The following is a 27,837-nucleotide window of genomic DNA, read 5'->3' on the forward strand; positions in this document are numbered from 1 at the left end:
AGAAACTGGATTCCTTGTCAAATGAATTCTTGAAAGTCAGACTGGGATGTGATCTAAAAAGATGTGTGTGGTTCTGTTTGGCAAGCAAGAAGCTGAGATTTACGCTAAATAAATTAGAATGGCTGTGGGGAAAATCAGACTGCATTTTCCTGCCTGTGTAAACACAGCATGCAGATGATGCTTGCCGGACGTTGAATGTATTGGAAACTAAGTGTGGGTACTTCTCTTTCAAACGCTGCTAAGTATCAGAAATGATCTGTGACAATCTAGGTGCAGGTTCCTGTTTCAGTTGTTCCTTAGTGATGATCATGGAGTGTAAGTCTGTTGGTCTTTCTGAAGTCTTGAAAATGAAAAACAGCCTCTGGTTTCCATTGGAATGCTGGCCGATTCCTCCTTTTCATGGTGGCAACAGTAAATGATTTAATAAAAACTTCAATACTTTCCTTGTCCACTTTAGTCACAGGAGAAATACATATTTAAGTAAAAACTGTTCAGAAGGAAACAAAGAGCTAGAGTAGTCTTTAACTGTGTATGGAGTTAAGAGGGAGCTAAGATTTTAGAGTTTCTTGTTTAGAAGTAATGTTACGTTGCTTTTTCATTTAGAAGCACTAGTGTCATTCAAAAGGCAACCCTATCACTATTGAAAGCCAAGACCTTTCTAATGCTATGTTGTGATGATAAAGCTTAAAGAATGAATTAAATCACCATGCGAACACAATCTGGTCTTTATGCTGATTGGATGTAATAAAAGCATAAAAGTGTGGCTAAAAGTGTCAACGAGAAATGAACTTGCACACTAACTCTGGGACTGTAAATAAGTATGAACCCCAATGCTGTATCTCTTGTCAGTGCTTTGTTTCTAAGAGTGAATAGTCACCCTAATTATAACATTCTGTATTTAAGCTGGAAAATTCCTCTGCATCTCTTTATTTCTAGTACAAAGAAGCATGAAGTACATAAAATGCTCACTCTTAAAAATGTATTCAGATGCCCTCCCCCAAAAAGGAAATAAAGAAAAGAAAAAATTAAAAGCCCGCCAGTGTTGCAGATGTCAATCAGTATTGAAGAGCCTGATACAGCTTTCTCCTGCGAGGCTCTGCCGGAGCCTTACTGATACAAATGCTGATACTTGCAGCCGAGCACGAAGACCCCAAAGAGGAGTTAGGGAAAGGACTGAAGGAGCTGAAGGGGTTTGCAACCCCATAAAAAGAGCAACAATATCAACCAACCAGACGCCTCAGAGCTCCCAGGGACTAAACCAGCAACCAAAGAGTTGGGGACCTATGGAATTGGAGGGACCTATGGCTCCAGCTGCATATGTAGCAGAGGATAGCTCTGTGGAGCATCAATGGGAGGAGAGGCCCTGGTCCTGTGGAGGCTCGATGCCCCAGTATACGGGGATGTCAGGTCGGGGATGGAGGATGGGAGTGGGTGAGTGGGTGGGAGAGCACCCTCACAGAATCAGGGGGAGGAGGATGGGATAGGGGATTTGCGGATGGGAAGCAGAGACAGGGGGTAATATTTGAAATGTAAATAAATAAAATATCCAATTAAAATACAGCATGATCAGCTTTCATAGTTAAAAAAAAAAGAAGAGGAGGAATATGATAAGATTGGACACAAACCCTCCTATCACTGATGGTTGAGACAACCCAAAAGGAGAAAGATGGTCCCTTAAATGCAAGTAAGAGTGTCAAAGACACGCCCTCCCATTCCCATTGTTGGGAGCCCTACAAGAACACCAAACTACACACCTGTAAGATAAATGCTTAGGATCTAGATCAGACTTTTACAGGTTCTGTGTTTGTTGTTTCAGTTTCCTTCATCCCTTGGTTTTTGCTTAGTTGATTCAGTGCTCTATGTTCTTGGCCGTCCTCTATCCCTCTGGCTCCTAATCCTTCCTTCCCAGTTCTCCCAGTGTTCCTTTGGTTTTTCTAGTGTTTGGCTATGGGTCTCTGCATCTGCTCCCATCAGTTGCTGGATGACATCCCTCTGAAAGCATTTAAGCTAGGCATTGGTCTCTGAATATAGCAGAGTATCATTAGGAATCCTTTTATTGATTTTTTTTGCCAGTTTTATTTGGTTCTATCATAAGTCTCAGGGATAGCCTGCCTCTAGTTCCTAGTCACCCAAGCAGTGTTAAGCGTGGGCTCCCTTCTTACCACAAGTTAGAGCAATCATGGGTTGTCCACCCCTACAAGTTCTGTGCCAACATCGCCCCATGACATCTTGCAGGCAGGACAGATTTTATGTCGAAGATTTTGTGGCCGGATTGATGTTTCAGTCCCACTGCTTGGAGGCTCGCCTGGCTTTTAAAAGATGGCATTTGGGCTCTGTATCTCTGACTGTGGAAGCCGAGGAAAACATTTTTTTCAAAAGCAAAGTTTGTTTATTATTTATTTCGCCAGCTGTTTTTTATTTTAAAAATGTTTTTAACCAAGATGTTTTAATTAATATACAATTGCATCACTTTTCTCCTTCCTTTTCCTCTGTCAAGTCTGTCCCATGTTCTCTCATCTTCAAGTAGATAGCCTCTTAAAAAAAGATACTCAGATGGTGGGGACAATTCGGGTCATATTTTGAGATCTGATTTTCATTATTTATAAAATTGGGCTGTACTGCATACTAGAATACTAGAATATATAGCATGACATCTAATAGTGTGAACAATTTTAAATTACATTCATTGATTTTTACTATACCAATGGATTTAAATCTTCCTAATAAAGCAACTTTAATACAGTGCCTCAAGTTTTGGTGACCCCCAACCATAAAATTATTGCATTGCTACGTTTTAACTATAATTTTGCTACTGTTATGAATCATTATAAATGACTGGTATGTGACTCCCAAAGGGATCACAGCCCACATGTTAAGAACTATTAAACTAGACACTGTTATTTTAACTTAGAAGCTTCCATTAAATATCCATGTATCTCCTTCAATTTTCTGATTATGAATTAAGGAAGTGTATGCACTTTCAATATAACCTCACAGATTTTCAAAGTTTGTCCACATCCTATGAACTATCTTCAGAGGGACCGTGCAACAACTCCTCAAAGTTTGGTTGTGGTATTTAAAGACCATAGCTGTCAGTTACATGTGATGTTGAGCCTTGGAAATTAAGTGTGTTTTAATTTTTGTTGTACTCAATTTTAATTTTAGTAGCCAAAAAGTCATGACCCACAATAAGTTGCTTCTTATACATGTGATCAACCATTCTGGCCCTCGTTTACAAAGCTCTCAAAATGTTCCATATCCAAAAGCAATTACTGTTTATGAAGATGTACATATGTATAACACAGATACTCTATTTTGTTGCTGATATTTTTATTATGTAGCTTTACCCCTGTTGCAGTCTTGGCTGGAAGTCTTAGTTTCCTAAAAGTTACTCTGATGCATTACTGCTGTCACCTCAAATCCTCCTTAAATCTAAGGACAAAGCATGCAATGGTTTGCTTCTGCCTGTATTGTCTTGTGAGCTTTCAATCTTTTTCCAGATAGGCTTTTATAGGGTAAGGATAAAAGCAGTATGTGAGGGGGACCTTGTTCTGTCAGTGTCTTCAACCAGGAATACTTTAGCAACAATGGAGGGATTTTAAAGGGGAAGTTGCCATAGAGAGCCTCAAAGAAAGTGTATGTGACAGGTTTCTGGGTTGGGGATTGTATCTGCCTCTGACATTATGCTCTAAGTACAGGGAGGAGAAAATTGTAGATCGTCAGTTGATTTGGGAAACTTGAGAGGAATACTAATGATGTCTTCTGAAAAGGTACATCAAGATGGCTTTCCTCTTTCAGGACTCTATTAGAGATAAATTCAATGATTTTCACCCCCTCCCCCTTTATGGTTGTTCCTTTCCACAGTTATAATTTCAGAAGTAAAAATATTTTGTTCATTGATTCATGCACTGAGTTTGGCCATTCATGTAGAGCAAACAATGAAAGAATGGCTAAAGAAGGCAAATAAAATTGTCAATTTTCTCTAAAATACTCCAGGGTTAAAAAGAAACCAAGTTGTTATATACTGCATTTTTCAGCTTTTCCGAGAGAGAGAGAGAGAGAGAGAGAGAGAGAGAGAGAGAGAGAGAAAGAGAGAGAGAGAATTATTCCTGAATCTTATGTGCATTGATATTTTGCCTGCATGCATGTCTATGACAGTAAATTAGATCCCATGGAACTAGAGTTATAGACAGTTGTGAGCTACCATGTGAGTGCTGGCATGTGTAACCTGGGTTCTCTGGAAGAACAGCCACTGATCTGATCAAGTGCATGACATCTCTCTAGTCCACCTCACTTCACAACCTGAAGAAAGGTAACCCACACCTGGCACTGGGCTTTTTACTTGATAGCCTATGGCATCAGGGGGAAGCATTGCATACTCATTATAGACTAACTCTATTTAGACTGCCTTCATGTATGCTTATGCCTATTTTTTTTATTAACTTGAGTATTTCTTATACACATTTTGAGTGTTATTCCCTTTCCCGGTTTCCGGGCAAACATCCCCCTCCCCCTCCCCTTCCTTATGGGTGTTCCCCTCCCAACCCTCCCCCCATTGCCGCCCTCCCCCCAACAGTCTAGTTCACTGGGGGTTCAGTCTTAGCAGGACCCAGTGCTTCCCCTTCCACTGGTGCTCTTACTAGGATATTCATTGCTACCTATGAGGTCAGAGTCCAGGGTCAGTCCATGTATAGTCTCTAGGTAGTGGCTTAGTCCCTGGAAGCTCTGGTTGCTTGGCATTGTTGTACATATGGGGTCTTGAGCCCCTTCAAGCTCTTCCAGTTCTTTCTCTGATTCCTTCAACGGGGGTCCTATTCTCAGTTCAGTGGTTTGCTGCTGGCATTCGCCTCTGTATTTGCTGTATTCTGGCTGTGTCTCTCAGGAGCGATCTACATCCGGCTCCTGTCGGTCTGCACTTCTTTGCTTCATCCATCTTGTCTAATTGGGTGGCTCTATATGTATGGGCCACATGTGGGGCAGGCTCTGAATGGGTGTTCCTTCAGTCTCTGTTTTAGTCTTTGCCTCTCTCTTCCCTGCCAAGGGTATTCTTGTTCCCCTTTTAAAGAAGGAGTGAAGCATTCACATTTTGATCATCTGTCTTGAGCTTCATTTGTTCTAGGCATCTAGGGTAATTCAAGCATTTGGGCTAATAGCCACTTATCAATGAGTGCATACCATGTATGTCTTTCTGTGATTGGGTTAGCTCACTCAGGATGATATTTTCCAGTTCCAAACATTTGCCTACGAATTTCATAAAGTCATTGTTTTTGATAGCTGAGTAATATTCCATTGTGTAGATGTACCACATTTTCTGTATCCATTCCTCTGTTGAAGGGCATCTGGGTTCTTTCCAGCTTCTGGCTATTATAAATAAGGCTGCGATGAACATAGTGGAGCACGTGTCTTTTTTATATGTTGGGGCATCTTTTGGGTATATGCCCAAGAGAGCTATAGCTGGATCCTCAGGCAGTTCAATGTCCAATTTTCTGAGGAACCTCCAGACTGATTTCCAGAATGGTTGTACCAGTCTGCAATCCCACCAACAATGGAGGAGTGTTCCTCTTTCTCCGCATACTCGCCAGCATCTGCTGTCACCTGAGTTTTTGATCTTAGCCATTCTCACTGGTGTGAGGTGAAATCTCAGGGTTGTTTTGATTTGCATTTCCCTTATGACTAAAGATGTTGAACATTTCTTTAGGTGTTTCTCAGCCATTCGGCATTCCTCAGCTGTGAATTCTTTGTTTAGCTCTGAACCCCATTTTTTAATAGGGTTCTTTGTCTCCCTGAGGTCTAACTTCTTGAGTTCTTTGTATATTTTGGATATAAGGCCTCTATCTGTTGTAGGATTGGTAAAGATCTTTTCCCAATTTGTTGGTTGCCGTTTTGTCCTAACCACAGTGTCCTTTGCCTTACAGAAGCTTTGCAGTTTTATGAGATCCCATTTGTCGATTCTTGATCTTAGAGCATAAGCCATTGGTGTTTTGTTCAGGAAATTTTTTCCAGTGCCCATGTGTTCCAGATGCTTCCTTAGTTTTTCTTCTATTAGTATGACTGTGTCTGGTTTGATGTGGAGGTCCTTGATCTACTTGGACTTAAGCTTTGTACAGGGTGATAAGCATGGATCGATCTGCATTCTTCTACATGTTGCCCTCCAGTTGAACCAGCACCATTTGCTGAAAATGCTATCTTTTTTCCATTGGATGGTTTTGGCTCCTTTGTCAAAAATCAAGTGACCGAAGGTGTGTGGGTTCATTTCTGGGTCTTCAATTCTATTCCATTGGTCTATCTGTCTGTCTCTGTACCAATACCATGCAGTTTTTATCACTATTGCTCTGTAATACTGCTTGAGTTCAGGAATAGTGATTCCCCCTGAAGTCCTTTTATTGTTGAGGATAGTTTTAGCTATCCTTTTTGTTATTCCAGATGAATTTGCAAATTGTTCTGTCTAACTCTTTGAAGAATTGGATTGGTATTTTGATGGGGATTGCATTGAATCTGTAGATTGCTTTTGGTAAAATGGCCATTTTTACTATATTAATCCTGCCAATCCATGAGCATAGGAGATCTTTCCATCTTCTGAGGTCTTCTTCAGTTTCTTTCTTCAGTGTCTTGAAGTTCTTATTGTACAGATCTTTTACTTGCTTGGTTAAAGTCACACCGAGGTACTTTATATTATTTGGGTCTATTATGAAGGGTGTCGTTTCCCTAATTTCTTTCTCGGCTTGTGTCTCTTTTGTGTACAGGAAGGCTACTGATTTATTTGAGTTAATTTTATACCTAGCCACTTTGCTGAAGTTGTTTATCAGCTTTAGTAGTTCCCTGGTGGAACTTTTGGGATCACTTAAATATACTATCATATCATCTGCAAATAGTGATATTTTGACTTCTTCTTTTCTGATCTGTATCCCCTTGACCTCCTTTTGTTGTCTGACTGCTCTGGCTAGAACTTCAAGAATTATATTGAATAAGTAGGGAGAGAGTGTCATGCCTATGTTTTAGGAACCCTTCATATAGCTTATGCCAATCGCCTGCAGCAACAGGATCGCATATGGCTTTTCCAAAAGTTGTAACTATTGTTTATCTCTCACTATAGTCCCCTTTCCACTTCCAACTGTCTGGACGTGTAATGAATGTGGGGCTCATGGACACAGTTAAATATTATTTAGCTGTGAACTAAAACGAGGTTAACAGATAAGTAGATACAACTCAAACACAGAAAGTCAAGCACTGCATATTTCTCTCATATGTTGGATTTTAAATTAAATCTTTAAAAGCATGTGTATAATTTGGAGTACATACAGAAGGCAGGAAACTACCAAGGGGCCTTTGGTTGTTGAAGAAAGCAGGACAAAACACAATGGCCTCATATTGTTATTCCTATTATCTAATAAGGAGGCACAATATTATTAAATTATAGCTGTATTACAAATACTGAAGAGGCAAAAGGAATTTTTTTTTAAAAATCATGATCCAGTAGCTAATGCAATGTACAGGAAATTAAGTAGCATTTTTTACTTTCTTTCAACATGTTTATAATTCTAAATTAACCTCTGATTATAAAGTCTAATGGGTTTGATACAAATCATGCTGTATTGTTTTATATTTACAGCATTATATCACAATAGAAATGTTCCTACAGAAACTGTTTCTTTTAAATTTAAAAAAATCCATGTTATAAGTTAATTATAACATTTCTTCATTCTATTCATCCTTCCAAACCCTTCAATGCAGCTCCCTTCTCTCCTTCTATTTCATGGCCTCCCTTTTGTAAGCTAATTATTTTTACACATATTTATATGTAATTGTATACAAATCTATTCCTAAACTTAGCCTGGTCATTTTGTATAGTGCTACCTGTATGCATGTTGTCAGGACTGAGTGACTGGTACTGGAAAACCAACATGGATGCTGTTCCCTGGAGAAGGTCACTTCTCAGGTTCCCAGATTGCTTCAGTTGCCCATCGTTCTTGGTGTAGAGTCCAAGCCTTGTGGCTTTTTTCTCAGTAAAATTTGGGAAGTTTATTGGCATCTTCCTCACTCATCTCATACAGTTATACTGGTGAGACTTCATGGCTGTAGCCTCTGACACTATCAGGGGACATAGTCTCACAGCAAGATCCCAATTCTGTGCCTTTACCATTTTCCCAACCCTCTCTTCCACAACGTTCCTGGATGCTTTGGAGAATACTCATTGCTAGTAAAACATGATTACTGACAGGGATTGTACAATCCCTAATTTACTAAACATGCAAAGTCCTAAGAACAATGTAGAAACATTAGTCCTTTCAGCCACAGATAACTGTAGATTTCACCCCTCACCAATGAAACTTCTCTTTGCAGCAGATAGAGACCATTGCAGAAAAGCACAACCAATCAAACTATAGAGGGCTCGGACCCAGAGGATATATAGCTACAAAACTGGATGTTACTTAGCAATAAATACAGATGAAATTATGAAGTTCTTCTCAAAAGCAGTTATTAATTCTTTAACTTTTTTCCTTGTGATACAAACAAAAGTTAAGATTGATTTCTGAGCAAGTATTGTCATATCCATGCATTTACCTTCTTGCTTTGACATTCCCATTCTCGTGGATGAATAAGTCTACGTGAACTTTCTGATGTTTCTTGCATCTTTCTATTTATTCATAAAACTATGTGGAATTGCTGTGACCTGTGAAGGTTAAATCAGATGGTCTGAGTTTTTTCAGTGTTTTCTACTTGAGAGTTGTATCAGTTAGCCTTACAAACCTCTGTGTGAATTTTCTTGGAAAAATGCTAAAATCAACCTGTAGAGTGACAAATAAAAATGGTATGATATATCTCCGAGCTTCCCATTATCTCTAGCTTCCATAAACCCCATTCTTTATCCTTCTTAAAGATTCGAAGTTTCAATTCCTCATATGCTAGAACATGATGCATTTATCTCTGCCTAGCTTAAAATATTTTTTCCTGTTATATTGCTACAAAGGATAATGAGTTTAGTCTTTCAGATAGTCCATTATGTCTTTATAACATATTTTATTTATAAATGTACACATTTATCTATACCTAAACTATTACATGTCTTGAATATTTACATAAAATTTCAGGTGTCTATTTCCTAGAGTCATGACATTTCCTTTGCATACATGTATACACACACACACACACACACACACACACACACACACACACACTGGAATGTGTGCTCGATCACATGTGAATTCTAATCTTTAGTTTAAGTAACACCTAAAACCCCAAAACCAGTAAAGAAAAAATTGGAGGAAAATTCAATAGTACTGAACTGGGTAATTATTGTTTATAAATATTTTTACAAAGTGGAATATAAACACATAGATATACCTCAATTCAAAGCAAAGGATACCATCAGTTAGTATTTTAAGCTTATAGGAAATCTAAAAAAAAAATGGTATGATATGGTATCTTACAATATATAGATGTTATATTTGTATAACTCCGTTTATCTCTCTTTGTCTCATTTGTGTTTGTGTGTGTATGTGTGTGCATTTGTGTGTTTGCTTGTGTATATGTGTTTGTGTGTTTGCTTGTGTATGTGTTTGTGTGTGTTTATTTGTGTGTGTGTGTATCTGAGCTGATTCATGTATCACGAGTACGTGTAGTCCAAAGGTCAACTTTTAAGGTCAGTGTTTTATATTTTAGTTTTATTCTCTCTGAGGCAGGATCTTTCAAGGGGTTAGAGTAAGCTCTGAGGCCTGGAGAGCCATGAGGCCTAGGATCCACCTATGTGTGGTGTGCTTCGCTACCACTCGGACTGCAATATACAGCACCATTTCTGACTTCTTTCGACTAGGTGCGAAAAGCACACTCAGGTCCACATGATTTCATGGAAGAGACACTAATCATTTATGTGTCACTCCATCTATTACCTACCTATTTTTAATACCAGCCATCAGTAATTTCTATAGTTCTAAATGATTTTAATTGTTCATATATAGTTGTATGTTCATATGTGTTCCACCATCAAGTCCAGTGTGTTTTGCTTACCTAATCTTAGACTTGAGACCGGTTTAGTAAAAAGTTAAATTACCAGGGGCTCATCACTTTAAAAGAGAAAAAGAGAAAAGAAAATAACAGAACTAAACCCAACCTTTTTTTTTTATTCCAGCCAAACACTGTTTTGGATTATATATCTGCCTTCAGTTTTGTTTTATATTTTTTGGATATATATATATATATATACATATATATATATATATATATATATACCTACTTTATATCAAGAGGTATGTATATACAATTTGCTATATTATTATAAGAAAACATTACATGCTTTAATTTTTATGAATATTACTTGTAAAAATTCTGTGAATCTGCGTGCTCTGTGCTTTCCAGACCACTTGATTTGCAATATTTTTCCTGGAGTCTTTCATTGATATATGATCTATTAAAATCATGGTATCCAACTTCTAATTTGGTATTTCTCATACATCTTTTCTTAAAGTTTGCTTATTGACTTAAACTCTAGTCCAATCTTTTTTATTATTTAATCTTTTTATTTACTCTTGATTTTATCCTCCTCCCTGTCTACCTTCTGACTGTTCCACATCCCAAACCTCCTCCCTCTATGCCACCCCTGTCTCCATGAGGATGTCCCGAACCCCCACCCCCACCCTATCAAATCTCCCCATTCTTTTCCATTTAAGGTTTTCTCCTTGCTATTCTAGACTATATATGTTGGTGAAAGATCATTGTGTGATTGGAAAAAATGATGATTGTTTAGTTTAGTTCTTACAATTGCGTTGGTCAAGGCAATTAGTGATGTAGTTCAAGTCACTGAACTCATAATGATACTGTATTGTCTTAATAGTTTTTCAGAAATAGTTTTCAACCATCATTGTCATCTCTCTTATTATTTTATATTTTTCCAGAAGATTTTGTTGTGCATTTTTAGGTACCTAAGTGTTTTTAGTATTTTATGAATTATTTAATTCATCTACTATAATATTTCTGTCTGTAAACATTATTTGTTCTAAAGTAGATTTTACGTGTTAGTCTGTCTTATTTCATATATTCAGTATTTCTATATTAAGTCATTTTCTAACTCAAACTATATACATAAATGTCCGCATGAGGACAACTGTACTTATTTGCGGGGGTATGGTAGCATATGGGTGCACATAAATGTCACAGCTAGATATCAACCTTTAGTGTCATCCCTTAGCAGCAACTATTATATTTTGTTCAAGACAAAGTAGTAGTCTTTCAACCTGATTTGTCCATTTTGCTTGACTGACTGACTAGAGAACCCTAGAGATTTCTCTATCACTACTCCCAAGCATCTGAATTACAAATGTCCACCCAATTATGCACTTTAAGTGGCTTCTGGGAATCAAACTAAGTTCTTTGGGTTTGACAGGCAAGAACTTTTCAGACTGTTCATTCTCCCTAGCCATGTAACATTTACTTTTATACTACTGCAAATTAATTTCATAGGTGTCTTATAGAAATTCTATTTTTTATGCTTTTTAACAGAATCTAAATACATTTATATTTTATCTTTAGATTGATATAATTATTAATATGGATTATTTTAAATCTATTATCTTACTGTTTCTAATTTACACATCTGTAATAAGTTCTTTACCTTTGCTATTTTTGCATTAATTTTTAGTAATTTAATATTTTTCCATTTTGATTTTTATTATTTTTTACAGTTTTAGATATGTAAGTCTTGTATATTGACTATTCTTATATATCTGCTTTCTATCATTTTTGTGCTCTGTCTTCTCTCCCCACAGTCACTTTTTTGTGCTCTTGTTTATTTGTTTTGTTTTGTGACTCACGAAGGTTAGTCACAGTCTGTGTGACAGTTGGCTTGGAACTATACATTGACGTTTGGTGGGATTAGCCTCAGATTAAAAATTACTGTTAGTGATTCTTCCCCACAATCAATTAGAAGAACAGTAGTCCAGAGACAACGTATAGGGACCGACTGAGAATCCATTTCATAATTCAGTCTATTTGCTTACATATGTAAATAGTTATAAACCCAAATAGGTAAGATTAAAAGTCACTATAGCAAAGCATGTTAACAAAATGCATTAATATCTGACATAATCACCAAAATTCTTCCCTAGAACTCATTTTATCTTGGAACAATCAAATTCAAGACAATATCTTGCTATGTAAATCCCAGCTCTTGTCTTTTTCTCATGATCTATTCACATCATTTTCCAGAGTATTAAGTATTACAGGTATTCACCACAATGACTTAATAAAAAAAATTACGTTTTCTGTATTCAGTAAAAAATTCTTCATCCTGTTCTTTTCAAATCTTTCCTATATTTCACTCTGAATTCATTTCAACTGACCCTTTTATTCTAGGTATGAAAGAAGAGACTATAACTTACTTTATATAATCTGTGATTACCAAAGACCTTGCATGTTTTAGCATCTCTCTGGACTTTCCTTTTACACCTGAATACTCTTTCATCCTGTGTATTCATTACATGCCCACTGCTCTACCAACGGACAGTGGTTGCCTTTAGTTTTTGTTCAAATAATTGTTGCAATCCTTTTAGAGTATGACTTTTATGCCTCATGAATACCTACACCATTTATGCACAGAAGTGACATGATATCTGGTATAAACCATTTAAAGGGAGGAGGCTTGTTTTGATTGACAGTTCTAAAGATGTCATTCTATACTAGCCAGGAAGCAAAGCAGAACCTTTCACGGCATGGAAGACGTGATCCTGAGAAAGAGGAATCTAGGAAGGAGGAAGGACTGATCGCAGTGATCCTAGTGATCCAAGATTATACTATAACTTGGGCGCTTTAAATGCAGATTTGGAATTATAAGGAAATCCTTATTGGTTCAGAGTGTTTAGTTGACAGTGGCAATTACACTATGAGAACCAAGTCAGTACGTTGTGTTTATTTATTAAGAAAACTATTTAATTTAATGGATATAAAATTGTTAAGGTTTACTCCAGAAGATACATTTTAAAAAAACGTGCAAGTTATTTTATAGATGTAAAAGCCTTAGTTCTTTCTTGAGTGTGACCTGACCCTGAGGCATCTATCTCTCGTTCACTGTCTGTTCTCATACACAGAGCAATATTTCTCAAATTTACTCATGCTTCTTGTCAACATATCAGGCTGGGTGTAATTCAAAATGATAACATCCTGAAACAGATGTGGCTTGAAATTAAATTGGTTCAGGGCTTGAAAAGCTTAATTTCTTGAGAAATATCAGAATTTCAGTTAACATGATATCAAAAAGAGGCTAAAGGGATTATAACCACTATGGCCATATTTTGAGTTAAAATGTGTTTTGTATACATGGTAAATCTAATAATAATCTCAATAAAAATACAGCCATCTTTCCAGATAACCAATTTGTAAGCAAATTTATGCAGCTCAGATAAGTTGCACATCAAGTACTGTAGATAGTTGAAAACATACGTATTTTTCTTCAAATTTTGTAAAGAATACTGCCTATATTCTTATATAATGAAATGAAACTAATTGATCAATACAATATCACATAAATACAGCACAAATGGGATTCAGCCTCAATACCCCTCTTGGTTTTAAATCATGTGAGACTTTTATTACACATCAGCCTCTATAATGGTTGTAAATATTCAATACCCTGGTTATGAAAAACATGTCTCAGGGCTGTAAAATATCATGTTCAATTAGAAGCTTCCTCTCCCAGGAGTGCTGTGTATTGTAGGAAGCATCCGAACAGATAGCCTGAGTCAAAAAGAATTTACTTTAGAAATTAAAAGAGTCCCAGAATATTTCCTCTTCAAGCTACTTAAATTGCCACGTTTATGAAAATTCATTTTTATCAATAAACAACCCAAAAGAAATAGATAAAAATATGTACTGGGTATGATTGATCCTATAGTCCAATTAAAAATAATATGTCATAGAATACACCAACTTGAAGTTTCAATTTAACTTAATTTTAAAGATCAATGCACAATAAATGAAATATTCAAAGTTTTTGCTACTTATCTGCTAATATTTCAGTTAATGTTTTATATATGTTAACTGACCCTGTAAATTCTTCTATTTTTCTTTATTTTCAGATTCAGAGAAAACAGATGTCTGAAACATAAAGGTTAAAATCACTTTAATACTCAAAAAATATCAGCAATAAAAAAATAGTATTAACCTTAGCAATGTAAAGACCAATTTTCCTACAAGGTATTTTTTTAGTTTCCAATAGTCCTAGTAAGTAATGCTTTTCTCATTCCAAAATACGGATCTAAGCTTGTTTTATTAAGAGTTATTGTAAAGAAGAAAGAGACGTCAATGCTTGTGGCATAATGAGCAGCAGTATATGCCAAAGGTGGCCATTTTAGCCCCAGTGGCACCTCTAAAGGAAGGCTGAGCAATAATGGTGAGAAATAGGAGGACTAGGATCAGTATAGGTGGGCTAGGATCATGCATGCTGGGTACCAAATACTCTTGTTCATGTTCTAGAGGTTCAAACTTAGCTTCTTATACTTGCACAGCAAGTTCTTTTCAAAATGAGTGATTGTCTCTGCCCTCGTCATCTTTACTGTTGATGCTATTGCAATAATGAAAGTAAGGTTAGTGACACAATGTAGTGATTTTCTCAAATTCCAGTATTTTAAAAAATTGCATTGTTTTAATATAATGGTGGGATTGTAAAAGTTTCATATATATATTTCACCCCTTAGGAACTAGAAGGTATGAAAGTGAAAATCATAGCAAATTTTGTAAAAGAAAATGCAAAAAATAACAAAAGGAAATCAAAATTAACTCTGCTAAATAGTTATTCTCTTATATTTAAGATGAAAATGTTTACTGAAAATTTGCACATGAAGAAATTTATGTATAATTTGCTGAAATATGGTAACTTTCAGGATGAATAATTTTCATTTTCTAATTGTCCACTAATAATAGAGTGCTTTATTTCTGTTTTGTGAGTTGGCATGTTCTGTTTTACACTATTGATTTACAACCGTATGCTCTAGAGTGTTAGTAACTATAAATTTATTTAGAAATGGGGTTTAGTGCCAGTAAATATATAATACCCCTTTGCATAAGAGATCATCTTAACATGGTCTTACTGTGTCTTATGCCTACATTGATGTCCAAGATCTGCACAACCACTGAAGGCCACAAGTGTGTCAGTGGTCTGTGCCACAGCCTGAAACCATGCTGATGTCTGTGGGCAATGCTGGTACCAGGGAGCATATGTTTGTCTGTAGCCTGTGCTGCCTCATGGGTGAGTGGTGATGTCCCTATCTGTGCTGCTGCTCAGGGCCATGTCAGATCCGTATTCCTTTTGTAGCTGGGTCTGTGTTGGTGCCTTTGGTCTATATTAATTTTGAAGGACACATGTATGTCTGCGGGCTGTGACACAACCTGAATTAAGGATGACGTTTGTGGACCATGATGACACAAGGAGCCACATTCATCTGAGTGGCCTACACTGTCACGTAAAGCCATGGTCATGACTGGGTACATGCTGCCACAGAGGGCCATGTCTAAGTCCACGTGGCAAGGTGTGTGCTGATGTTCGTGGCCTATATTGCACCTGAATATCAGATGGATGTTGGTGAATCTAGCAGCCATGTTGAACTCCATCATCTGAGATGCATTGGGACCTTTATCTGGGTCTGTGGCTCTATTGCAACTGGCATCCCTCTTCATGGGTTGTGCTGACACAAGAAACCAAGTAGAACCTTATAATCCATGCTTTTGTAGTATGTGAAGAACTAATCATCTAATTTCAGAGTGATATTGATGACTGCAGATGAAAAAACCTTACCTCCACCCCACCCCACTTTACCCTCCCTCCAAAAGCAGCCTAGACAGAGAAGCATCGGAGAGAACTCTTCAAATATGTGACAGGATTCAGGGGTGTCACCCTTCATAGTAGATTACTTGCAGCAGGGGTGTGGGAAGGACAGGACTCGGTTCCATTGAGACTACTGAGAGTTTGGCTATGCCCAGTGAGTATTGAGATAACACAAATCGGTTGTTTTTCCTGGAGTGGGTAGTAACAAGAGTGAGGGACTGGAAAGAAAATATGATGGGGTATATGATGTGAAATCCCAAAGAATCAATAAAAATGTTATGTTGAAGGAAAGAGATCATTCTAATTGTTACCGTTAGTCAGTTAATTTGCTCTTCTAGATCTTCACAATGAAGCAACTCTTTTGTAATTATATCAACCCTGTGGCATATTGCATTATAGACTGGATATATCTTGGCTTCAGGCCAGTCTGAGTGATTCGATAATGTTTTGATCATTTCTGAGTCATACTATTACTAGCAGAGAGATTCGTACCTCAGGAAAGCAGAGATAGAAGCAATTTGGAGGAAGAGCATCATTTCCAGGAGCAGAGTGAAAAGACAAATTTACATAAAGTTCGATGTTGGATGCCAGGCCAGTTTTATAGATGCCAAATAAGTAAGTCTGCTTTGCATTAGTATAAAGCAATACATGAGACAGATTTATAATGAAGGAAGGAGAGGTTTTGTTGAAGTCATAGATGGAGAGCTTCAATGTCTAAATTTGGAGGGTTGGCAGGAAGCACTGGTTAAGACATTCATTATCACTGGGAACCAATAGAATGAACATGTGGTAGAGTAAGTGATTGCAGCAAAACCACAGTCCGGAAAGAAAGGGCAGAGACAAACTCATAAATAGAATCTAATCTAAGGTCCTATAAGAACTTGTTTTTAAGTTAACACTCACAATAACCCAAGATTCTCTCAAGAGTCCTCACTACTCAAAGGCATATAAAACATCCCATTGCCGTCTCTTTGGAGAGTAACTCTTTATCATATAAATCTTAATCACCACCTTCAAAACCATAATGATATGACTGTACATGAGGGCAGCCCTTAGTTTAAGACCACAAAGTGCACATGACAACATGGAATATGAAAAGTACATACAGGTAAAAAGCAAGCATGAGATAAAACATAATATTCAAGAGTTGGCCGGTGTGCATGTACAGGTAAATATGAGTATAGTTGTATATTAATATACTATATATAATAGTATACATGTCTATTTTTATTTAAAGAGTTGTACTGAGCATTAACAGCCAAAGTACTAAGACCTTGAAATCTTCCTCATGTCCTATGTGATCAGTATAGTTGATCGATGTTTTTTTGTACGATGCCATATAATTCAACTGTAATTGTAACTTTATATATGTTTTGCTAGTGTGGATTATTTTAGATGACATTTGGCAAATAATAAGTGTTACAGCCATCATTGATTTTGTGTTTAAATGGATGTTCTTTTGTTAAACTAATAAATGGTTTTTCAGGTGGGTTGGTAAGATTTCATTAGCTCAATGAATAAAATGAATCCATAATTTAACTGCATTTCCCTCCAGATGCACTGCATGACCGGGGCTTGCCTTTCATCTTACAGAGCAGCTGTGAAATACTAAAATCACTTGGGTAGTAATTAGGTGTTTATCAGATTCTTGCTGAAAGGGAGTGAGACAGTTATCGGACACAATTATCTCTGAAAATTGAATCGTCCATTTCTGGTCCTGTGGAGGACATTTAAAGGAATACCGAATGGTTTGATACTAAATGCCTTTCGAACCCTTTGCCTTCTAGAATGTATGCCACACAATTACCAGTCAGAAAAAAAAATTTCTCCTTTTTCATTAACCATCTTTTGTGTGTGAATCTTTTGTTATTCCTTTGTGCATGTTGACATTTGGAAATTACCTGTGACCCAGTCTTCTGCTACTTCCTTAATGCCATTCTTCCTATAATAAATTAATAGTCTGAAATGTAACACTTGCTCACTCTGTGCTCGCCCTGCTGCTATATCTTCATAAACTAGCCCAACGCAAGTGAAGGCAATTGCTAAGATTGACTAGGCTATATGTGCATTTTGGATGATGATATCTCTAGAGCTATTTGTTCTTAAGTAATTGAAAACTTTACAGCTCATTTAAGTATTAATGTGTAATATACTTGCAGCTTAGAAATTAATACCATTCTTTAGTACAAAGACATAGTCATTTAATCACTAAAAAAGCAATCCCCATGTAAGAGTTCTAAATTTAAAAGTCACACCTATTTAAAGTGATGCTGCAACATGTTTTCTAATGGTATTGAATGCGTTTTAAATCCCCATCCATACTCAATGATGTGTCTTTGATATTGATTTGTATATAAAGTAAACACAAGTAAGAACAAAAATTGAATATATCTGGACAATATTGACAAGAATAGTTGAAAGAGCTCTCTATTCATGTGTGATGATTTCTTGTCAATATAAGCAATCATCCTAGAGGGTAATCATGAATGTTACAGAGTTCATGTTGGCACTTGTGCTACTGTGGAAGTAGGTTACTTCAGCTTTGTGTTACTCTGTCAATTCAACCAATGACTAATTTAAAAAATATTTAGTGCTTCCTCCATAGCAGGCAACGTGAGAAATTTAAGGAATATCGTATGAGAGACTGGCGAAACCTCATGAATAGTATTATCCTTCTTCAAGTTCACTGAACTTGGGTCAAAGAAAATGGTCTTTTTTCAAGTCAGTCTCTTTTAAGCATGTTTTGCACAAAGCTCATTAAAATTTCGCCTCACCCTCAAGTCACACCGCAGGTACCAAATATTGCCACATTTATTGATCTTTCAAAAGGAAGGCTCTGGTCTCCAAACCTTTCTAACTCACTACTTTGGCATAGAATTCCCTACTTTTCTAACAATACTTAAGTTGTTTGTCTCAATCCATAACTACTATTCTCAGACCCATTTCAGACATTTACATTGATAATAGACATTTTTCAGTGTTTCAGAAATCCATTATTTTGTTCTCTCTCATTTTAATATAGTCATAGAAAAATCCTTTCTAATCTATTACAGAAACACCCTCAGCTTTGTATATGCAACATAGTTTGCACAGTGCTCTGCATTATAGTGGGAGATCTGCCTCACTTTATCTTTAAGAGCTGCCTACCACCTTCCTCATTTTTGCACTATATGATGGCACTCAAAAGATTCTCAAACTAATTTACATGGACCAAATGGAAAAGGACAAACATAGGCATGACCACCTTAGTATATTTTTTTTTGATAATATGGTTTTGTGCTATTTTGAAATAATTAATTCTAATATAAAATCATGTTTCTTGAATGAACTCTGTCATTCGAAAACCTCTTCAGACATTCATATTCACTGGCATATGGACCTATTGCAGTGTGTTTCCACTTTAACTTTCCATTTACGTGACTTCAGTTAAGTTTTTAGTCAGATAATATACAATAATATTAAGAGACAACTTTTACCATCATGTTAAACGTAAGAGAAAGAGTCTCATGATATCTTCTGAAAGCAGAGGAGATTGTGCAGGAAGATTGGGTAAGAATCCTCACTTGCTGTAAACTCAGTTAAATCTCAAATTCCATAATTATTACATTCACTGCCCCATCTCTGGCCATTTTCCCTACTCTGTATTTTTTTCTCACTGTTAATTCTTACACTAATCTCCCTTTAAGCATGTTAAGTTTTATGTGTAACCTTAGAGAAAATTGTAGGACTTTTTTGTTCATTTTTCCTGCTTTGAAAGAAATCTCGCTTATCTGAGACAAGCCTTATGAGAACAGAGAGACTATGAATGTGTGTTTCCATGGCGTGATAGCTGGAGGATGACATTGTTCAGAACTATCTGTCTGCAACTTTATGTGCTTTCAGCTAGGATGCCCAAACATCCTGTGTCCCACTAATTTTCATCAAAATGATGAAATGAACAATAGGATTGAAGGTCAATTGGGCAGAGAATTCATCTGGCTGAGCTAATATGAGCAGAGCATTCTGAAAATTGCTTTTGTTTGAAAATGGCCTTCCTTTGTCTTGGTATACATGAGTGTACTTTTAAAGAACTACCATGGTGAATTGTACACTTACTCTGGAAAAAGTAGTTTTTGTTTTTATTACAAAATAGGAGAAGTAAGAAAAAACTTCTAGATGGTAAAAAATGTATTTATATGAATGTATTTGTTCAATTTTAATTCTAGAAATATGGGTGCTATCACTTTTGCAAGTCTTAGAACTTGTTCTGCCTATAGCCAGTTTGTAATTAAAGTGAAAATACACAATCTTCATTTTACTGTGTCCTTTTGCAGATATGCAAGCAATACTAATGAACCTCTCGATGGTGTGGATGAGAAATTGATTTGAAGCTTTTTGCATTTACTTCTGAGCTCCCCCTTCCTTTTCTCTCTAAGGATTTGTGCAGTTTAATTTGCCATTGATTCTTTAATGATTGCAGTAGCCGCACTAGAGAAACTGGTGTTTATCTTCATCATACTCTGTGGGTAGAACATAGCACTTATTTTTATACATAGTGGCTTCTCCGTCAGTTTGATGATACGCCTTACTCAGCAGTTGACAAGCATCCTACTGTCTTATTGATTTTAGCCTTTAATCTTGAGATGCATATATTCACTCTAGGAATGAAATGCATTCCAAGTATCTAGCCCGTGGGTGTTAGTACTGCTTTAAAGCACCAATGAAGAGCTGTCTTCAACATACTGCAGGGAGACCAAGCATTAAGTATAATATTTAGTGATCATTAGCTTGAGTCCCTTGAGGCCTTCTCATAGTACTTTATTTAAAGACGTCAATCAATCTGGTATGTGCTTTGCATTCTGTGTTGGAAGAACGTTTTGATTCTTCATTTTCTGGAACAAAAATAAAATAAATAAAAAAAACCAATCACTTGTCCTTGAATTTCATGAATATCCTAAAACGGTTGATGTAGTAAAATCTTGCCTACACAGAAAGAGAGTAAGGCATTATATTAATGTTTCATATGGTTGCCCTTTGTATTTTTGTAGACTATATAAATACTAGTACTCATTGTCGATATTGGACTTTGAAATATTTTAAGCAGGAAAAAGTGATAACTAGTAGAAATTTACTTTGGTGGCTATGATAAAGTAAGATACATCTGCTGATTCAAAAACAGTAGCAATTGGTCTTTGGCAAAATGCTCATTCCCTCTGAATTATGTATGCTAAAGAGTCAGCATACGCTTTAGCTAAAAATTTGTACACCACAGTTAATCTTTCTTAACTTCTATCCAAATAAAAATCGATGATAATACACAAGGATCTCGTAGACTATTTTAAGTGTCATGAGAGGTTATGGAAAGAAAACAGAATAGGAAGGAAGGAAGGAAGGAAGGAAGGAAGGAAGGAAGGAAGGAAGGAAGGAAGGAAGAAAGGAAGTTTTCTGTAGTTTTATTTAAAAAATCTTTACCTGGATTTAACCACATACTTCAGCATACCAAGGATTTATAAGAATCTCACAGCATCTCATTCTTTCTATACAAAATCGGGTTTATCACTGTGCCCTGGGTTGCTTCCAAATACATTTGAACATCTCTGTTTCCCAAGAATGTGATAAGAATGATCTATGATCTAGTCTTTTCTGAAATTAATGGAAACTTATGATCTGCCCAAACAGAACCGTTGTATGAATATGAATGTGGCTGTGCATACAGAGCCAGAAGCCTTTAGCAACAAGCTGACAAACTGCTGAGACAGCTGTCCCAAAAATATTCCCCCTGTTTTGGCTCTTGTTGCTTAATTTTTCAAGTTTTCATTAATGGTTTCGCCATTTTTGTGCATCTAAAATTCAGTATTAATTTTTACCATTTTCCTTAAAATTCTTTTTTGTTTCCAGTTCTTTTTATTTCACCCTGGTGTTTGGAACAAATCCCCCAAGTACATAAAGAAAACTGGGATGTTAATAATTTTACTGCTAAGTCTAGGATTTAATCATTTAAGGCTTAGGACAATTTTGACAATTTTGTAAAGTATAGTATTTGTCTGCTTTGTCATGAAAGACTCCCCTAAATATATTCTGCACTCTTTAGTCAAATATAACATGAATGAATTGTAAGTGTTGTTAAAACACAAAGGGAATTTAATGGTTTAAACAATTCAATCCTAAGACTGTGCCTTAAAGTATTCAGCTTTTACATGCAGACGATTTTCAAATAATAGACTCTTCCTGGGAGCCAACAATGTAAGAGATTGGTAATATTTTTTCAGTTTTCTTTGTCTATTTGAAGGCATTAAACCTGCATTTTGTAAGCTATTACATTCTTCTAAATTCTTGCTCTTTCAACTTAAATGTGCATTCAGTGAGATAGAAACACTCACCTATTCATTAGTAGCTCTATTGCTAACTCTAGACCTAGACACACATTATTCCAGAAAACTCTAAAGTAATAGTCAATTAACCAGTAGCTTCTAAAAATTTCTCTTATATTTGGCACAGAAAGGTAGATATGTGAATACACCACACGCAAGCACACACACGCACACACAAACACATACTATACACACACAAACAAACACACACCATACACACACACACACACACACACACACACACACACACACACACACCACACTTAAGCAATATAAATGCAGCAGTGCATTATTTCTTACTGGCATTCCTTTTCCTAGGTTGCTATTTTTGAAGCATTGAAAACACCACCAAGAAGATATTAACATTAGTCTCCATTTTCTGCCTGTCAGCAAATTTCTTCCATTGCCTTGCTATATCTTTAAAGTTTTTTTCCACTTTTATCTATTTACTTAGATTTGCTCATGAGATCTTAATAGGCTGCACACATGATTTTCATTTTCAAGTCATCAGTCTCTGGCAAGCCTAATCTTCTACATTCTATTGCTCTGTTTATAAATCTAAGCATGATTCTGGAAATACAAGATCTTCAAAGTTGTTTAGTTTCCCATATCACTTTTATCATTGAGGGGACAAGTAGAAAAGAGCAAAATAATTTGCATGAGGATTATCGTTGGATAATTATAAGAAAATCCTTAGTTATTTTTCTCTACTATTAACACCTCAAAACCAAATGAAAACTTAATGGGAAAATCAAAAACAAAAAACAAAAACAAACAAAAGAAAGATGAAAATAGGTATTGGACTCTTGGTTTAGGAAGCAACCATGCGAACGGTTCTTTTGAGAGAAACTTAGAATACATGCCCAATGGAACACTGAATAGATGTAGTTCTTATGAAACTTGTTACTTCCTAGCAATCTTAGATAATATTCAACACAACAAGATTTTCCTAAGACAAATTAAAAATTAGCTCTCTTGAAAACAAAATTAGAATGCATTATTAGATTTTTCTTTAAATGTACCTTGACCAAATCTATACATGGGTGCACATGCAGCATATCACTCTAATGATAAAAAAGTCTTTGTTTAAAGAATTTTTATCAAGATTGGAGTAGATGTTTTATACCTTCATTAACTTTTCAATACTGAATTTTAGACATATTCTGAGTTCATTTGTTTATGTATAAATCACATCTCAATAAATGCTATTAATATAAGTCACAATCATAAAATCAGGCAAATTAAGCTTCCTAAAGCACTATTTAAATGTCAAGTAAAGTGTAACTCCAATCCAACTTCAATGTGATCACTGCCCTCAGGTGAGCTCATCAGTTGCCATTTGAAACTGACAATGATCAAAATACCAATTTTAACTGATATCAGAAAACAGAGCATAAACTGTCACAGTCACCTATGAAAATGGTGTCAGTCAATTATGTCCTGGTATTGATGATGATGATCATGATTATTACTTTCCAAAACTGACGTAAAAGCAATTAAAAGAGCAAATTTTTTCCAAAAGTGAAATAATATTGCTGAATGATAGAACCCACATTTACATTCAAAGAGTTATTTTAACCTCCTGTACTTGCAAAATACTATCTTATATTACTTACACATACATATAGTTCACAATTAAATTGCATTTTAAAAATAGTTAAATGGACTTTTACCCTTAAATGAGTTGTTTTGTGTTAATATCCCAAAACGTGTTTAGTTGCCAAAAAGGCTACCTTCCAGCCTATGTGTACTTTCCTATAGAATAATGGCTTAAATGTAAACCATTTAAATGTTTGTCAAAGTCAGCAAAGGGGCTGAACCTCATTAAAATCCCACATCACTACTCCAGAAGAGACAGAATCAAATGAAAAGACTAGGAAAGGACAAGAAATGTTTGCAAGAGTTGAGGTTAATCAGTGGGTTGTTATTTAAAACATGAAAAGAACACAACAACATTTCAACCTCCCAAACAAGATAGTAAACAAGAAAAATAAATAAGGAGTGAGCCAACCTTTTTTGGTATGCATGTTTTTGGTGAACGTAACCAAAATGCCAAAACATGCTCTAAGAAATCAGACACCACTCACTGCCCAGAAATGAAAATGTACATTCCACCACAATGTTCACAGCACTCACTGTATTTCATCCTCTTCCGGGTCACACAGGATGGACAGCATGCAGACCACTGATAACACTAACTGTTGCCAAGGAGTACACTTTTGTTTTGCAATGTGGCATCATCACCACATTGAAAGATGCTTTGGCAGGTTTTTGAACCAACTTAATGTTCCCATGTAAAACAGCAACCCAAATTCTTATTCAATCACACATTTGAATAAATTTAATTGAGTTAAAATGCACATTGAAAACAGGACATACAGAATTCTGCATGTGGATGTGTATGGCAACTTCATTCACAGTTGCCAAAACTCAGATACAACCAAGGTGTTCTTAAGGGAAGATATAAACAAACCATGGGACACGCTGATAATGGAATGTCACTTGATGCTGAAAACACAGTGACTTCTCAAACCATGGTTATGATCGGATGAGAAACGTCACATTCAGAGAAGTAAAGGAAGCGAGCCCGTCTGACGCCCTCTGCACCGTTCCATTATGCTTCTGTGAAGTGCTGAAGAGGCACAAACACAGAGACACTGAAGCAATCAGTGTTGACGAAAACAGAGATGGCAAGGCTAATCTTTGAGCGTGTTTGGAGAAAGAAAACTACTGTGAGGGAAAATGTAACGGTGACAATGGTGACAATTGTTTTATACTTGACCATTATGCCAAAACCTCAAGGTTGATCATTGTATACCCTGTGGCCTTTGGGGGTAACGGAGTGTCCGTCAAAATATAATGTCTCACTGGTGTATGCTAATGGCAGAGGACATGTGTACAGCACAAGAGAGACCAGAAATGTCACCCTTGGTCTTCCAGTTAATTTTGCCGAAAATGTAAACTGCTTCAAAACATTATGTATATTACTTCATTTTTTCTTCCTTTTTAATTGAAAATGGATTCTTCTCTCACATAATGTATCCTTCTGGCCACAGTTTCTTCTCCCTCTGCTCTTCCCAGCTCCTCACCACTACTTCTCTCCCCCAGAACCATTGCCCTTCCACTTCAGTTAAAAAAAAAAAGAGGCCTCAAAAGTCAACAACCAAATATGGCAAAACAAGATAAAACAAGGCAAAGGCCCTTCATATCAAGGCAGGGTAACTTAACAGGAGGGAAAGAACAGGCAAAAGAGTCAGACAAATGCCTGTTTCCGCTGATAGGAGTTCCACAAAACTACCAAGCTAACAGCTATAACATACATGTCAGGGGTCCGGGACAGATCATGTAGGCCCTAGCCGCTTCAGTCTATGTAATGAAAACTCTGTAGTTGATTTGCTTGGCCATGTTCTCCTGGTATCCTCCTTCCCCTCTGACTCCTAGAATCTTCCCTTCCCCTCCGCCAAGGGACCAGTTGGAGACCTCCATTTTATACTCTTTGTCTCCATAATGGATTCGATATCTTAAACTTATCTGATGTTAGTAGGCAGTTAATATGTAATGTAAAATCATTTGTCCCTAGTTGATATAAATTTGTTTCATTTTATATAAAAATACAGTAGAGATTTAAATTAATATGTATCCTAGAGTAATACAATTTGTCCAAGTTAAATCAACTAGAATCTTAGTAAACCTAATATTTAAAAAATGAGTATATATCAGTCATACTGAAGAAAAACTTCAATTCTGGTAAAGACAACACTATAATTACACACAGCAGTTCTCAACCTGTGTATCATTATCCATTTGGGGGTCACATGGCCCTTTCCCTGGGTAGTCTATAAAAATATCAGAAACACATAAAATTTACATTACAATTTATATAATAGCAATGTTACAGTTATGAAATAGAAACAAATTTATGTTTATATTTGGGGCTCACCAATACAGGAGAAACTATTACAGAGTCACAGCATCATGAAGGTTGAGAACGACTGATTTTACAAGTAATCATTTTTTGTTTTCAAATCATCAACAGTTCATATAGAATCATGTGCACTTTTGTTTGCATCCGAGTTTGAGAAAAGAAGTGCTTACATAAGTTTAAGAAACCAAAGATTTGTTGTTTATTCCACAACAGCATGTCTGATATCTACAGCCCTCTGAACTAATCCAATATTGGAGAAGAAATGAAAATAGAAACCCCTTAAGCAAGCACAAAACTGTAGGGAAGGGAAATGTGATAGGAAAGCCTAGTGACGCAGAAATACCCAGGATGCACCTTACTTAGACACTTTCTGAAGAAAAGCAACCCTTCTTCGCTTTAGGAAAATGACTTCCACAGAAAATATTGAGTGGGCAACCTGAAGCAGAGCCTCTGGGACGAACCAGCACCAATGAGATTTTCACCTCTGTCTGTGTCCATCTGTCCATCTAATCTATCCCTTGACACTCAGCGCATAAGGCATGAAAGAGAAGTAGGTGCTGAATACCACTTATGATTGTCACACCAGGGTCAGGGCTGTATTAACAACACTGGCCTCAAGACACAGACGTGCTTAGGACATGTATAAACATTCTAGCAGATACTATTTATTGGAGGTGGAATTCTAGCTCCGGGAAGACATGTTTACAGAATTCTTGAGCGAAGAATACATCCCCAAACATACTAAAGCGAAGGTGGATGGGACAGCGGTTGGCACTTTGCTGAGGAGCCCTGGGCAAATGAGCTCACAGTTCTTTTTTTTTTTTAATTAACTTGAGTATTTCTTATATACATTTCGAGTGTTATTCCCTTTCCTGGTTTCCGGGCAAACATCTCCCTAATCCCGCTCCCTCCCCTTCTTTATGGGTGTTCCCCTCCCCATCCTCCCCCCAACAATCTAGTTCACTGGGGGTTCAGTCTTAACAGGACCCAGGGCTTCCCCTTCCACTGGTGATCTTACTAGGATATTCATTGCTACCTATGGGGTCGGAGTCCAGGGTCAGTCCATGTATAGTCTTTAGGTAGTGGCTTAGTCCCTGGAAGCTCTGGTTGCTTGACATTGTTGAACATATGGGGTCTCGAGCCCCTTCAAGCTCTTCCAGTTCTTTCTCTGATTCCTTCAACGGGGGTCCTGTTCTCAGTTCAGTGGTTTGCTGCTGGCATTCGCCTCTGTATTTGCTGTATTTTGGCTGTATCTCTCGGGAGAGATCTACATCTGGCTCCTGTCGGTCTGCACTTCTTTGCTTCATCCATCTTGTCTAATTGGGTGGCTGTATATGTATGGGCCACATGTGGGGCAGGCTCTGAATGGGTATTCCTTCTGTGTCTGTTTTAATCTTTGCCTCTCTATTCCCTGCCAAGGGCATTCTTGTTCCCCTTTTAAAGAAGGAGTGAACCATTCACAATTTGATCATCCGTCTTGAGTTTCATGTGTTCTAGGCATCTAGGGTAATTCAAGCATTTGGGCTAATAGCCACTTATCAATGAGTGCATACCATGTGTGTTTTTCTGTGATTGGGTTACTTCACTCAGGATGATATTTTCCAGTTCCGACCATTTGCCTACGAATTTCATAAAGTCATTGTTTTTGATAGCTGAGTAATATTCCATTGTGTAGATGTACCACATTTTCTGTATCCATTCCTCTGTTGAAGGGCATCTGGGTTCTTTCCAGCTTCTGGCTATTATAAATAAGG

General features: G+C 36.7%; 1 protein-coding gene across 4 annotated transcripts in view; it reads left to right on the forward strand.

Annotated features, from left to right (window-relative positions):
* Robo1 (roundabout guidance receptor 1) overlaps positions 1 to 27,837 on the forward strand; it is a 1,040,826-nt gene that overhangs the window by 102,570 nt on the left and 910,419 nt on the right. The gene's annotated exons all lie outside the window — the stretch shown is intronic.

The sequence above is a fragment of the Rattus norvegicus genome, chromosome 11, assembly GCF_036323735.1.
Source record: "Rattus norvegicus strain BN/NHsdMcwi chromosome 11, GRCr8, whole genome shotgun sequence".
Classification (NCBI taxonomy): Eukaryota; Metazoa; Chordata; class Mammalia; order Rodentia; family Muridae; genus Rattus; species Rattus norvegicus.